Below are 14,054 nucleotides of genomic sequence, written 5' to 3'. Positions count from 1 at the left end.
AGTCATAACTCGCAAATAACTAGAAGAACTTATAATTATTCAGTCATAATGAGGTCTTGACAAATTGAAGAGCTGCCCAAATAGCTTGTCAATCCAGAATCTGATAGGTTTGATACAGAACCTGTCACAAAATTCAAAACATGATGCATAAGGAGTCACATAATATTCTGAATCTTCTTCATATTCTTCTTCTTCTTCCCTCACTGTTCTGCACCGCCAATAAACCCTCTTCCCATTTTCATCATAAATCTCTCCCTTAACTTTCTCATATTGTGGTATTCTCTTCAAAGGTAAAGGTCCTGTGTTCCATGGTCACATTGGAGGCATCACATCCTTCAATGACGCTAACTTTGGTGGAGAACTCATATTTGAACTTAGTCAAAAATTTTCACATCACACTTAGTTTCAACGAAGTTATATATATATATATATATATATATATATTAATATTAATAAGTGTGTGTGTTGATTAGTTTGTTTAAATGATTTGTATTATCTTTATTGATCAATCTTTATTTTTAGATAAATGTGTTTATAAGATGATGAAGGTACGCATGATTGTGATTATATATATAAATGGAGATTTAATTCTAGTATATTTATGATTTATCTCTAAACTTGAATTGGATCTCTTGTTTTATCTAAAATCAATCCCATATTCATTAATTGAGTTATATTTTATTGTTTATTGATAAAGACTATATACTTCTTGTTTGTACTTTTTTCTTGCTTAAATAAAAAAACCATTAAAAAAAGACTAAAAAATTATCTTATGAATTTTCTTTTTGTCTTTAACAAGTTTTTTATACAAAATAAAAAATAAGTCAAATTATTTATAACATTATAAAAATTGTGATAATTTTTTAATATCGTTTATTAATATATATTAACAAGTAAAATTGATTATTAAGAAGGTATTTGTATTAGAATCAGGTTGCATGCATAGAAAAGACCTCACTGAAAGAAATAAAGCCCAAAGGATTAGCCTCTAGTTATAGCATGAGGACGCTGATTTTTTCGTACGGTTAAAAAAAGTTCTGAAATGATTTATAAATAATTTTTTAATTCTAATTTACAAAATACTGTATTAATACAAAATAAATATATGGGATGAGTTTACTGATAAACCCCTCTCTTTCAGGTGAAGTACCGAAACTACCCCTGGGCTCACGGAACTGGCACGTTCAAGGTTGGAAGGTGAAACAAGCGTGCTTTGTAAACAGAAAATGACTTCGGCTTTTCGTCTCAATCGCATTCTTTCAGGCTTTAGGTCTCTTTCACCAATTCATTGGCATATCAATAAACTTGCAATTCTCGTTTTGTGAGCAATCTTATTCCTTTGAATTCTCATGATTCGTGTTTTATTCACCTCAATCATTTTACGCTCGAATTGGTTCTGGGGAAAATGAGAAATTTTGATCAGTTCAATTTACAAAAAATTTATAAAATTAAGATTAAGAACTTGTAATTAAAAAAATAATGGCAAAGCTGGGAAAGGCTCTCATTAAAAATTTTATTAATGAGAATGATTTAAATCAGAGTATTTATACCATGTGCGTGCAAATTTTACAAAGTATAAATATTTTGTGTATAAAAATTTATCAGGTCTTTTTTACTAATAGACTTCAAATAAAATAGTTTATTTATTTATGGTGTGTTTTCAGGTAGCATTTCTGTCCTATTTTTAATGAAGGTATTAGTGGAAAAAATATACTCATTGCTTCAATTTTTTTGCCATCGAATAAATGCTTCAAATTAAAGCAAAGTGTTTCTTGTAATAAGAAATAAAATTTCACTCCTGTTTATTCCTTATAAAAAGAGTACAGGTATAGTATTAAATTAGATTTTCCCTTTCCTGTTCAAGTCACGCCCAATTCTTCTCATGTGTAGAAATTTGTTGAATTTGGTTTTAAAAAAAATCTCGAGTCCTTCGCATAAATGTTAGTAGGAGATTTAATTTGATTCTAAATATAAAATTTTAATCTATTTTGCCTTCAAATAATCCCTAGAAGGATTGTCCGTGTTAATGAATTTTCATAAATAGGTATTTTAATGGATATAATTAATAGGAGTATTTTAGAGAAGATAACATTTATTTATTATAAATAACTAACTTAAATAATTCTTTTAGTATTGACAAATTAGTTATTTAGCTTTTGTACTAGGGATTTACTAGTATTTATATAACTCAATTATAAATATTTAGTTTATTGAGTTAAAGTTTAAAACAATTGAATTCAAAAATTAGAGAAATTTAGTTGTATTCAATTAAAGTTTTTTTTTTTTGCCAACTATTCAACTAAAGTTTACAAACTAAGTTATAAATTATAATTGGGAAAAAATTAGAGTAACAAAATAATTAATTTTCAAGATATTGATCACAATTTAGGTCAGTCAACATTTGCACGTAGTCTAGTCACACCGTGTGACTCACACAGTTCGAGCCACAATCTCCACAACACACGTGCAGAGAGGGAGCGACCAGTGAAGAAGAGCGGCAAGTTCAGCGAGTGAGAAGAGAGATGGGTGGAGGAGAGAGCTGAGATCATCGAAGGAGAGGATAGAGATCGTGAACATAAGCATTCTGCTTATGTTCGTGCATACGGCAGGAGGGTCTTATTATCTGGCTTAAAATATGGTTCGCTCACGTAGATGTCAAAGATGAGTTTCACGTGGATACTTCTAAGAGGATTATTATTATCTTGTATATCACTTGGGAGCAAAGGAATAATGTTCTACAAGGTAAAAGTATTATCTTATAAGGGTGTGTTGCATTGGGTGAGACAGACGTATTTTCTGGGTTATGGATTTTGATGTTAGAGGAATTGAGAACTGTAGGGATACAAGGTTGGTTCACTGCAAGCAAGAATGGTTACGTCTAGTGAGGGAGGGGGACAATGTTTGCTTTCAAACCAGTTGCGTTATGAAGTAGCAGCGAAGATTTCATGTGACAAATGATCACAAGAGGATGATGCTTTGCACGAGAATATCGTGGCATTGGATAATATTTTACTATTTGTTGTACTGAATATGGCAATGCGCCGATATTATTTTAATGGTAGAATTGGGAAATGGAAATGTTATTATGTACTAAATTAACATCAACATTGATATGTTGTTAATCAGGGCAAACTTAGTTTTCAATCCACTATAATCCAGTCTGGATCGTAAATTTTTTTTTTTTTTGGGAAGTAAAGGCAAAATGATATTCATGATAATATAATAAAGTTCAAAATACAATATCAGAGGAAGCACAAAAGCAAGATTTGGAAACACAGTCGAAGAAAGCCGAATTCGCAGAGCTAATAATAACATATTTGAGCTTGAGGCTCCCCCCCTCCTCTCTGAATGATGATCGTCCAACCTTCCTGTAAAAATTGGTGAGAACGAGAGGGCTTCTTTCAAAGGTTATCACACGAAGATTTTCAAGTTGTCTTGCAATTGTTGACTACTTTTAAGGGTCTCATTAATCCGGCTCAGTGCTATAATTTCTCGAACCTGGTCATGTTCAACATATCGATTCCATCTCCTCTCAATATTCTCCATAACCTTTGAATATTTTGGTATCTACAAAATAAAAACATGGCTGAGCATATAAAAGAAAGGATTTAAAGAAAGCATTAAAACTTATGGACTTCCATGAAATGCGTAAAACATAAACAAAGCGAATAAGCATCATTGAATGATTTTAGAATAGAGTTAGCAGGAAAAAAATAATTAAATGGTGTTAACATCGAAAAATACCAAACTGATTAAATTGGAGTTATGCAGAATGGGCGCCTCTAAAATCACCAGATTAAACAGCAATGAAGAAGCATAAGAAAATACATCTTGAATGGTGGCAACCAAAACAAGAAGCAGCAAATTAGAGACCAGAAAGTCTTTTCGTGGTAATAAGAGAGGGCTAAAGCCCGAAAAATAAAAGGCTAGTCAATTTGGGGATTAGATCCGATATAATCCTTGCTACACATCACCCGCAAGATGGCCATTTGGAGATTAAAAAAAGTCAAGCTGCAAGAATTGGTTCGAGTTTTGATCTGCAACAAGTCAACAAGGTTGCTGCAATCAGATTCGAAAATAATCTTTTCGAAACCAAAGTACCAAGCCAAAGCTACCCCGTTCAAGATGGCTATTTCCTCTGCTTTAAAGGCATTACAGAGACCAATCATATATGAAAAACCAATTATCCATCCACCCATGCAGAAGTCCATTTCATTACTCTGTACATAAGACCTCCATATATGTCTAGTAACCAACGCTGGATTAGATGGTTTAAGATAATGTTCATTGAAAACAGAATTATTCTTCTATATCCGTAAATGCCAGACTGATACCCCCAAAATAAGATCCGATGCACCAGCAAAAATAGATCCTAAATCTCTAGACAAGTTTAAAGCAAATCACTCACGAAGAGAGGTAGGGAAGAGACGAGAGAGTTAGAAATAAGGGAAGAAAATCTTGGCAAACTCATCGTATAAGACTTCACTAATTTGCTATAGAGTTTCAAAATTGCTCGTAGAGAGAGTTCAAAACAGAGATGGTTTCAAAATCAATACCAAAAGCCTTTTTGGCGATTAAAAAGAAATGCCTTCAATTTCCTTCTATTTTTGCAATGAAACAGGGAGAACTGAAAATCACAGGAAAAAGAGAGAGAACTGAATAATTCAAAGTTGAAGGTTACCGGATCTCTCTACCATCGCAAAACCTTCTTCTCGTTCGAAGATCTATACTCTCTTCGCGATCTCAAGCCTCCTTTGTTGACCCCAAATCCTTTGCGATCTCTACCCTCTCCTTCGATGATCTCTGCTTTCTCCTCCGTCGATTTCCTGAACTGTAAGCAAGCGCTCCTCTGTCCATACCTGCGTTTCTTCTTCTTTTTTTTTTTTGCCCCAGAGTTGTCTGATTCAAAAGGGAAACCCGATTTTGAGTCCTTGTAGTTTGGGTCAACATTGGTCAAGGTCCTTAAAGTTTGTTTCTTAAGAAATTGGTCCCTCAAATTTAACACTGTTAAGTCGTTAGTCCTTCTGCTTATCAACTGTGCTGTTGTGTACTAACAGTGTTAACAATGATCATGTGGCATGATTAGGTGGCAAAAAATAATGAGATGGCATTTTTTGAGCTAAATGATTTGGCATTTTAAATCGGGAAAATATATTTGCCGATTCTTATAATTTGATTAGATTTTGAGTTAGGTCTTTATAATTTTATTTCTTTTTGTTAAATCCTTACAGTTAATTTTATTAAATTTATCAGTCTTTTTGTTAATAAAGACTGCAAATGCCATTAATATAGAAGGATGGAGAGTAATCTAGAACTCTCTCTCGCACCCAATTTGCTTCTCTCTCTACCATCTGTTTTTCTTATCTCTATTAATGTATGAAACTACGGTATAAAATAACTTAGACTAATAAAGAGTAATGATCATTGAAATATCACAAAACGGATAACTTTTGTTTTTCTCCTTCTTAAAAATGATATGGCATTTATATATCTGTCCATATATCTATTAAATAAAAATCAAACCCAAGCCAAGCCATATTGTTAATCATGATGACTCTTCACTCATTTTACTATACTATGAACAGTATCAGCTATGTAAACAGTAATGGCTTGTGTATGTGGCTCCATGTTCTTTTTTTTTTGTTTGGTGGTGAGGTTGTTAAACAATTGGATAATTTTAAATTTCAAATTTTGAAAGTCCCTCAATGTCTGATGGTTTTTCTGTTTCACTTAAGAGTGATTGTACTTTCTCTTTTTCATTTTCTCGATGCACCCATCATTTCTCTTTCACCACTCCTCTCTCTCTTTTTTATTCCTTTCTATTGTTTAACTTCAATGGGGAGCTTTTGCCCAACTCTTCCTCTCCCACCGAGCATGAGAAAAAGAAGCTGGTGAGTAAGGATTGGATAGAGAAGTTGATGAAGAAGGTAATGGACAGCGAAGATGAGATGTCGTAGATGAGGAAGAGAGTGATAGAGCAGGTGAAGGCGAAAGCCACAGTGAAAGAAAGTGGGTTCTCACAGAAGAATCTCACATGGCTGATTGAAGATCATTTTCTCTACCACCTTATCCGAGGTTTTGTTGCCATTTCAACCTGCCATGATCTGCCATGCCATTTCTTCCGTCTAACACCAACATTCATATTTGTAGCTGGTATATATATTTTTTCCTCCCTCATCTTCTTTTCACTATTTCTTCTTCTCTTCTTCTCTTTTTTAGTCTTTTAGATCTCTTCGACTTCTTCTTAGGGGCTCCAAACAAGGATTTGTTTGTTTGATGCTATGACCTTCTCGCCGATAGATTTATTTGCCGCTCTATATGGTGGCTCATCGTCTTCCTTCCGGCATCCTCTTCAATTTCCTGATCCTCTTTGTATTCCTCTTTTTCTCATCTTTTTCCTGCTTTCCTTTTTTTTATTTTTCCCAATCTTTGCCTAAATAATACCAGGTGAAATTTGTAATCTTTTATGAAGTGGCTCACGTTTTAGATTTCATATAACAAGTTGATGTGTCAGACATATACCCATGGAGAGAAAGGCATTCTAAGGAGTGTTTCCATATCCAATAATCACTTTTTAAAATATTTTTTTACAAATCGAAACAAACTCTTTCATATATTTATTTCATATATTGTAAAAGCATTTTTGAATCCAAACACCCTCCAAGTTCCATCTTAAAAGAAGGGAGGCTGGGAATATCTAATACTTACAAAATGGACCAAACTTCATTATTATTTATGCTGCAGAAAACAATTCATTAAAATTTTTAAGTTCTTGATAGGAATGTGATTTATATGTTTAGGTTTCTTTTGAATCTGCCAACCAGTTTGGTGAGTGAGTGGCTGATCATGTCACCAATGAATTCCTGCATCATACAGAAAAAACCTGAGACTTCTATAAGTATTTAGTTAGTTAATGAAGGTCTCTTAATTAGCCTTTCTATTTCTTACTTAGTATATATATTACTGTATTTAGAAGCTTGGTTTTATATTGTGGTTTTTATTCTTATTTAAGATGTGTCTTATTTGAATTAATATTTGAATAATTAAACATATACTACCTCTGTCCTAAACATAAAAATTAACTACAGATTTAATTTGATCCTAAATATGAGAATTTAATCTACTTTTTTTTTTATATTTATTTTTTTCAAAGTAGTTCCATAATGATTGCACATGTTAAATAGTTTTCATTCTAATATATGTAATTAACAAGAATATTTTATAAAACGCAATACACATTTATTACAAGTAATTAATTTAAGTAATTTTATTAATATTTGTAAATTAGTTATTTTGCTCATATATTAAACACCAAAGGTAATATTAATTCACCTAAATTTAGTTTAACCATGATTAGATGAACTTTGATTATTGAACCAGTGTGTTGACTAATATCAACATGGCAACTAGTTCAATTTTTAATATATCTAGGATGTTACATATGTAGCTTTATATTATTTTAATTTAAATTTACAAAGTAATGATTGTATTTTTTTAATACTTATTTGCCATTTTTATATTTTAACCAACTAGACAAAGAAGATAAAGCCATTAGAAAAGTAAAGGTAACAAAGATGACAAAGCCATTACCGGTATGATTCATGATTAATGCGCATATGCTGGTTATCATGAATGTGGGATCATTTTCATATTTCACGTTTTTTTTTTTTTACATTATTTGAAAATTTTTTACTTTTGATAAATATGAAATCTAAATAAAAATAATTTTATAACCATCATTTAAATAATGTTTTGATATGCTTTGATAGTGACTTTGCGGTAATTGGTGACGACGACGCTTTGTTCTCAATTTCTAATTAACTTTATCTTTTCGGTTATATTTATATATATATATATATATATATTATATCATTATCCTCATCTGTTCCTTTTTCTTTTTTATTTTTTAACCTCTCTGTTTAACAAAAATTTTAAAGACAACTTGGGTAAAGTTAATCAAATCTGAGTAGCCAATAAAATTCTGCCGCTTGTATTGGTGGTGCACATAGCACTAGATTTAATGAATCTAATAAATTTGACGTGATTTTTATTTTATTTTTTATTTTTTAACTTTACGAAAATTTTTATTTTAATCATTTAATTTTATAAATTATCCTTTCAACCTATTTTTCAAATGTTAACGAAACATTATACTTTCAACCTATTTTTCAAATGTTAACGAAACATAATTTAATTTTTTACATAACAATAACTAATAAAAAATAATTATTTGCAATTAATGTGTTAGGAGTAATTAAATAACTAAAAGATATTTTAAAAAATTAGAGGACTAAAAAGATATTTTAAAAAATTAAATAACAAAATTTATGAAAGTAGATGACCAAAAATAATAATAATGTGAGGGTTAGAAGACTAAAGAAAATACTAGAGAAAGTTAATTTCTCAATGCTTATATATTTTTTTGTTCCCAATCAAGTCCTTTCTTTTTGTTTCTTTTTATCAAATCCTTCCAATTTACTTTGGTAACACTATTAGGTCCTAATGTTTAAAATATAATTGATAGTTAAACGGTTGTTAACAGATTTGTTAGCCAACGCTGAGATGATGGACAACCAAGCAGACTTCTACAAATCTCGTGAACAAAAATTAAAGCCACATCTGGAAATTTTTCTTTTATGAATATGAAAATAGTTTCTTATCCTTCTTTCTCTCTCTCTCTTCTTTCCCCAGCATCCTTTGCCACCTCCCTTCACCCACATGCATCTCCCATCAATGTTAAAAGCTGATGCACGGGTTGGATGCCAAATATTTAATCTTTGGACGAAATAATGAAATCATAGTGCAAAATGCTTTTAATATAAAAACTATATAACTAACGTGAAAATATTAAAAAAATTAGTTAAGTTAGTTATTTATCACAAATATGCATTGATCTATGTAAATTATTTTTTTCAATCATATGCAGTAAATGATTATAATTATCACTTGGTAAGAATTCTTTGCTATGAATAAGGACATTTTGGAGAAAGATAAAAGATAAAATGGATTGAGTTCTCATATTTAAAATTAAATTCATCTTCCAAGTAGCTTTTATTTTGTCATCTTTGATACCTTGTTTATAAATTTGAATAAATGTTTTTCTTTGTCAGCTTTTATTATTCATTTTTTAAAGGCCGTACTCTTCTTTTTTTCTCTCTGTTGTCTCATCTATGTTTTTTTTTTTTACTAACTAATCTGTGCTTTAAAATAGATTTTTTTTGGAAAACAATTTTCATTAACTACCATATCATACATATTCACCTATAAAATGATTGCATTAATTCAGTCGAAAATAATATTCCATTAATTATCTTAATAAACTATTTATTTTGTTTATCATCAAACAAAGACTTAGATATCAGACCCCCCCCCATTCTTCCAAAATGGATCTACAATCAGGAATCACAATTCAGTAATTTTTCTCTCTTTGAAAAGGTAATATTTTCAAAATGGATCAATAAATAATAGCGTAACCTTTTTGAGATTAGTCAAACAAAAACATTGACAAAACACTAAATTAGAATATATTTCGATTAACAACCAAACAAAGAGTTGAGCATAAATTATACTTGATCATGATAGATAGCGAGAATATACTTTATTTTATATAGTTAAATTATATAAAATTAATAATCTTAGAAAAGCACCCATAAGTCAACATTTAATTATAAATTAAACGACAATAAATAAAATATCATTGGTGGAATTGCTTCAACTTTTATGTGACTTGTTTCTCGTTCCAGGTTCTTGTTTTAAATATTGCACTTTCATGTTTCTTCATCAATTTATGTCCAAATTATTTATTTAAGGTTTCAAAGACTAAGGACCGATCTGATATTTTACATATTTCACAATAAAAGAAGGTTACTACTGGAAAGTGGCGGGTGTATGCGGACATATTGTCCCTACTCTTCACAAACATACACACATATATATGCCACAATAAGTGGAGGTATTATATATTAACCACCCAATATTTATAGACATGGAGTGCTTGACTTGTAAGTTGATCCTAAAGTCACACTCCATTTCATAAGGAACAGCCTTTGTGTGGGTGCGTGTGTGTTATTTTGATAAAATCATTTTACTTCAGGTTGGTTTACTTTATACGTATATGGCTCATACATTATAGAAGTACGAGGTTTGAATTCCATTGTTGATAATCATTAAATATATTTTTTAATATTTTTTGAACTAAGAGATATATTCTCGTCACAGTGAGCCCACACATCAGCCAAGCTTTGTTTAATGCATTTTTATGAGGAGGATGTGATTAAGTTTGTAAAGAAATTTCTTGATGATAATTATAATAGAAACGAACAATGTTTAATTTTCTTTGAAGCAGCGTGTTTTAGTCATATTTGATACCTTTGGTGGCTGGAGACCAAACCCATGTATATAAATATTAATATATAAAATAATTTTTTTGGTTATATTTTATTGCTCATTCTTTAAATATCTTCTTTTCTTTGTCGCTTTTTTGAAAAACTGACCTAGCCTTATTAGGGAGGGTCTGAAAATGTTGGGCATGTAAAAAAAGAGGTCTTATGACAAGATATATATTTTTAACATTAAAAAAAAAGGCACAAGATATTTTCTGTAAATTCTTCGCTTAAAAATTTCAATACTTTAATTGGGAATTTACATTTATATTATCAATAGTGCAAATATGCAATAGACAAACACTATTATTAATTTTTTGAAACTTCATCATTACTATAATCAATTACTCTTTTTTCGTAGCAAAAATATCAATTTTTTTCTTTATAAAATTTTACTTTTAAATTTTGTAATCTAACTATTATTTTACTTTAGTTTAAGAAGTATTGTTATTAAAACTTATAAATTTCTAATTGAAAATATAAAATCACAAGTTATACAAGTATAAAATTACTCTCTTATCAAATGTATATAGTTTTAAAATATTAACACATATAATATAAATCAAATTATTATATGAAATTTAATTTCAAAATGATAATAATAACTAAATATTTGAAATATTATTAACATGTTAAAAAATTAATAATATAATAATTATATAAAAAATTTTTAAAAATAAAATAAAATAAAAGGGTCTAAACGAGTCAGTCCTTGGTCATGCAAGGCCAGCTCGTTTAAACCCTCAATCCTACAAAACTAATCCTTTTAGGTCAGTTTCTCATTTGAAAGAAAAAATTTCAAGCCTAATCCTCATAATTTTTAGGCTTAAATGAATTCAGCCTGTTTTTCCCATTTTACCAGCACGCTACCATTGTACTCCTGTTACATATATATATATATATATATATATATATATATATAACTAGAATTTACTCCCCGTGCATTCACTACAACTTATTCATCATGTATCACGTCATTTCAAAAATAAATTAGTTAATCTAAACAAGGTGCACAAAACACAATCCCTTGCCTTGCAAAACGAACAGCTTCAAACAAAAACATGACAAGCCTTTATTACATGAAACAAATAAAAAATGCAACTTAATATGAAGTGCTAACATTCTAAGACAATTGCCAATAAACAACGTTGATAATTATATCTTAGGTTAAAAATTCAAAAAATGCTTTAAAATGTAAAAATCAATTGAAAAATGTAAAAATATCTCAAATTGTTTAATAAAATAATTCAATGAGAGATTATTTTATCCATAATAATCAATGGGTTATATTATAGACCCATGAAAAAAACAGATTCTAAAATGCACTGGGCTCAACCCGCAATGCAAATGAGTAACTACATTAACAGGTGAGCTACAAGACTAATCAAACTACAATATTCATTTAGAATTTTAGATTGTTGACACAACATCCCTTATAACCGTTCTGTCATTATAAAAAAAAAAAAAATGAAGCTAATGTGAAATGCTGAGCAATGCCACCTCTGTATTCTTCATCTTCATGAGGTCCTACATTGCTCAAGTTAACGCCAATAATTTTTCAATCATTAAGGTCCAATATTTTGCATTTATTATAATACTAATCCAAGTCAATAGTGGAAAATCACATTTTTCCTGGACAAACAATAGCTGATAAAATAAAATAAATGGATGGCAAAAAAAAAGATAAAATAAAATAAATGAGAATATAACATCTTTAACACGTGACCTGTTTTTATACAGTTGCACAAAACAATATCAAATCATTTTTACTACCTAAAATAACTCAATAAAAGAAAGAATAAGTGTTAATATGTATCGAATCCTTGTGATGATTCACAACTTTTCTAAACCTCCAACACATCACAAGATTTTCATTGCTAAGCAAATTATGCAAGATAAGTCCTACTGATTTTCTGCCCTTGAAAATATCAGAACTTTTGTATTCCCAAAGTTGACCCCCTTTCAAGAAACTTCTACCAACCATCTTACTTTGTAAGTTCATAAAATAAAGATCTGAACAATAACAGAATTATATGTCAGATAAATAAGAAACTCAATAGATTTACCATAAAAAATATAGAGTAAATTACGTTAACTTTGTCTCACCCTTCAAGCTTCTTTTTGCACCTTCTACTGCAATTTAAAATACTGATAAGCAACTTTACAGAACACAAGATGGTTAACTTCCGGCAGTATCCTTTCAAATGGTATCCTTGACAATCACATGTACAATACTCCTCTGATCCTTAATATAAGACCCAATTCTTTAGTTGGTTTTGGTCCTAAATATAAGACTCATTTCTCATATTTATTAATTTTCTCTAAATTACCCCTATGGATACTTCCTCAACCATAATCAAGTAGAAGAAGGAGAGGGGGTATTAAAAAAGATAATTGTGGTATTTTAGGAAAAATGTGTCACTTTTCTTATAATTAACTAACTTACCTAATTTTCTTAATCTAATCAAATTAGTTAAATGGGTCTTATATTAAGGATCGGAGGAGTAGCAGATAAAGTATATGCTTAATTTAAGACGCGGTTAATGTTGTAAGTATGAAAATAAGATATCTCTACACTAGTAACTCAGAGTGCAGACTAAGAGTAATGCATTTTAATCCCACTATTTGGCAGCAAGTAATGTGATTTCTATTAATACTATTGCATTATCTGCTATATATCTTGAGAATGAAGTGATCAGCAATCAAGATGAAAAGCATACCATGTTAGTGATTATGTCAAAATATCACGATATCCTGATTGTTAGTCAGGATGACCAACTGAAAACTAAAGTATACCTCGTTTTGGATAATTGGTGCTTAGTTGCAAAATTCTTCAAATGTGGCAGAAATTGACCTGCCATAGAACATATAACTTAATCCATAAAGTAAAATAACAAAATAAGAATATAAAGACAGATTTCAGATAAACTATATGAGGGCTAGGACGTAAATTCCAATCATATAAACTGCAAATAAGTTTCCATTCTACGGAAATAATAGAGTAAGACATGTAATAACGAGAAAAAGAGAAGAAAGCTTGTTCTAATAACAAAAAGAGCAAGGTATGGATAACAGTCAATGGGTGAGTTTGCTCTTAATGTTTAGAATACCTCAACAAATTCTGACAAAACACCGAAAGGCCTGATGCAGGAACCATACCTCAAATGTAATTTATATGTCAGCAAAGTTCGTCACTTCATGTGTCCTCTGGTCTACTACTCTTGAATATCCTGGTCATTTTCTCAAGCATTTGGTGCGCATCTGCAAGCAAACCTTTTTTTTCTTTCCGTGATGACTGGTGAACTACGGGGGCAAAAATCAACAACCAGCATCAGCAATGAGAATTAAATTAAATTCCAATAGTAGCAAGAAGCAATATAAATGCATAACATGCGAAACTCTTGAATCTTGTGATACTGACCTTGTTACATTTTGCAATAGAAAATCCATCTTTGAATGAATTTAGTGAGTAGGACACCTCAAGTTCTGCATGATAGCAAACCACTTTGAATAAAAAGAGGGGAAGAGATAGTAAACGTCAAAATTGGGGGAAACGAAAATAAATACCGAAATAAGATGTTTGAAGCAACTCATGAAGAGTACATGCACATGAGAATACAGCTACAAAGTAGATAGAGGCCTCCAGATCAAACTCTCGAATCACCAAGCAAA

General features: G+C 30.3%; 1 long non-coding RNA gene across 1 annotated transcript; it reads right to left on the bottom strand.

Moving 5' to 3' along the window:
- Positions 1-12,294: 12,294 nt before the first annotated feature.
- On the bottom strand, positions 12,295-13,624 carry LOC114714831 (uncharacterized). Its single transcript, XR_003737484.1, has 4 exons — positions 13,542-13,624; positions 13,179-13,236; positions 12,473-12,515; positions 12,295-12,395 (listed from the first exon to the last, which is right to left on the bottom strand). It is a non-coding gene; the product is annotated as an uncharacterized LOC114714831 (long non-coding RNA).
- Between the last annotated feature and the right edge of the window lie 430 nt (positions 13,625-14,054).

The sequence above is a fragment of the Neltuma alba genome, unplaced genomic scaffold (genome assembly GCF_004799145.2).
Source record: "Neltuma alba isolate B1F8T4 unplaced genomic scaffold, ASM479914v2 tig00011543_pilon, whole genome shotgun sequence".
In the NCBI taxonomy this organism is placed as follows: Eukaryota; Viridiplantae; Streptophyta; class Magnoliopsida; order Fabales; family Fabaceae; genus Neltuma; species Neltuma alba.
This window is presented reverse-complemented; position numbering and strand designations above follow the sequence as displayed.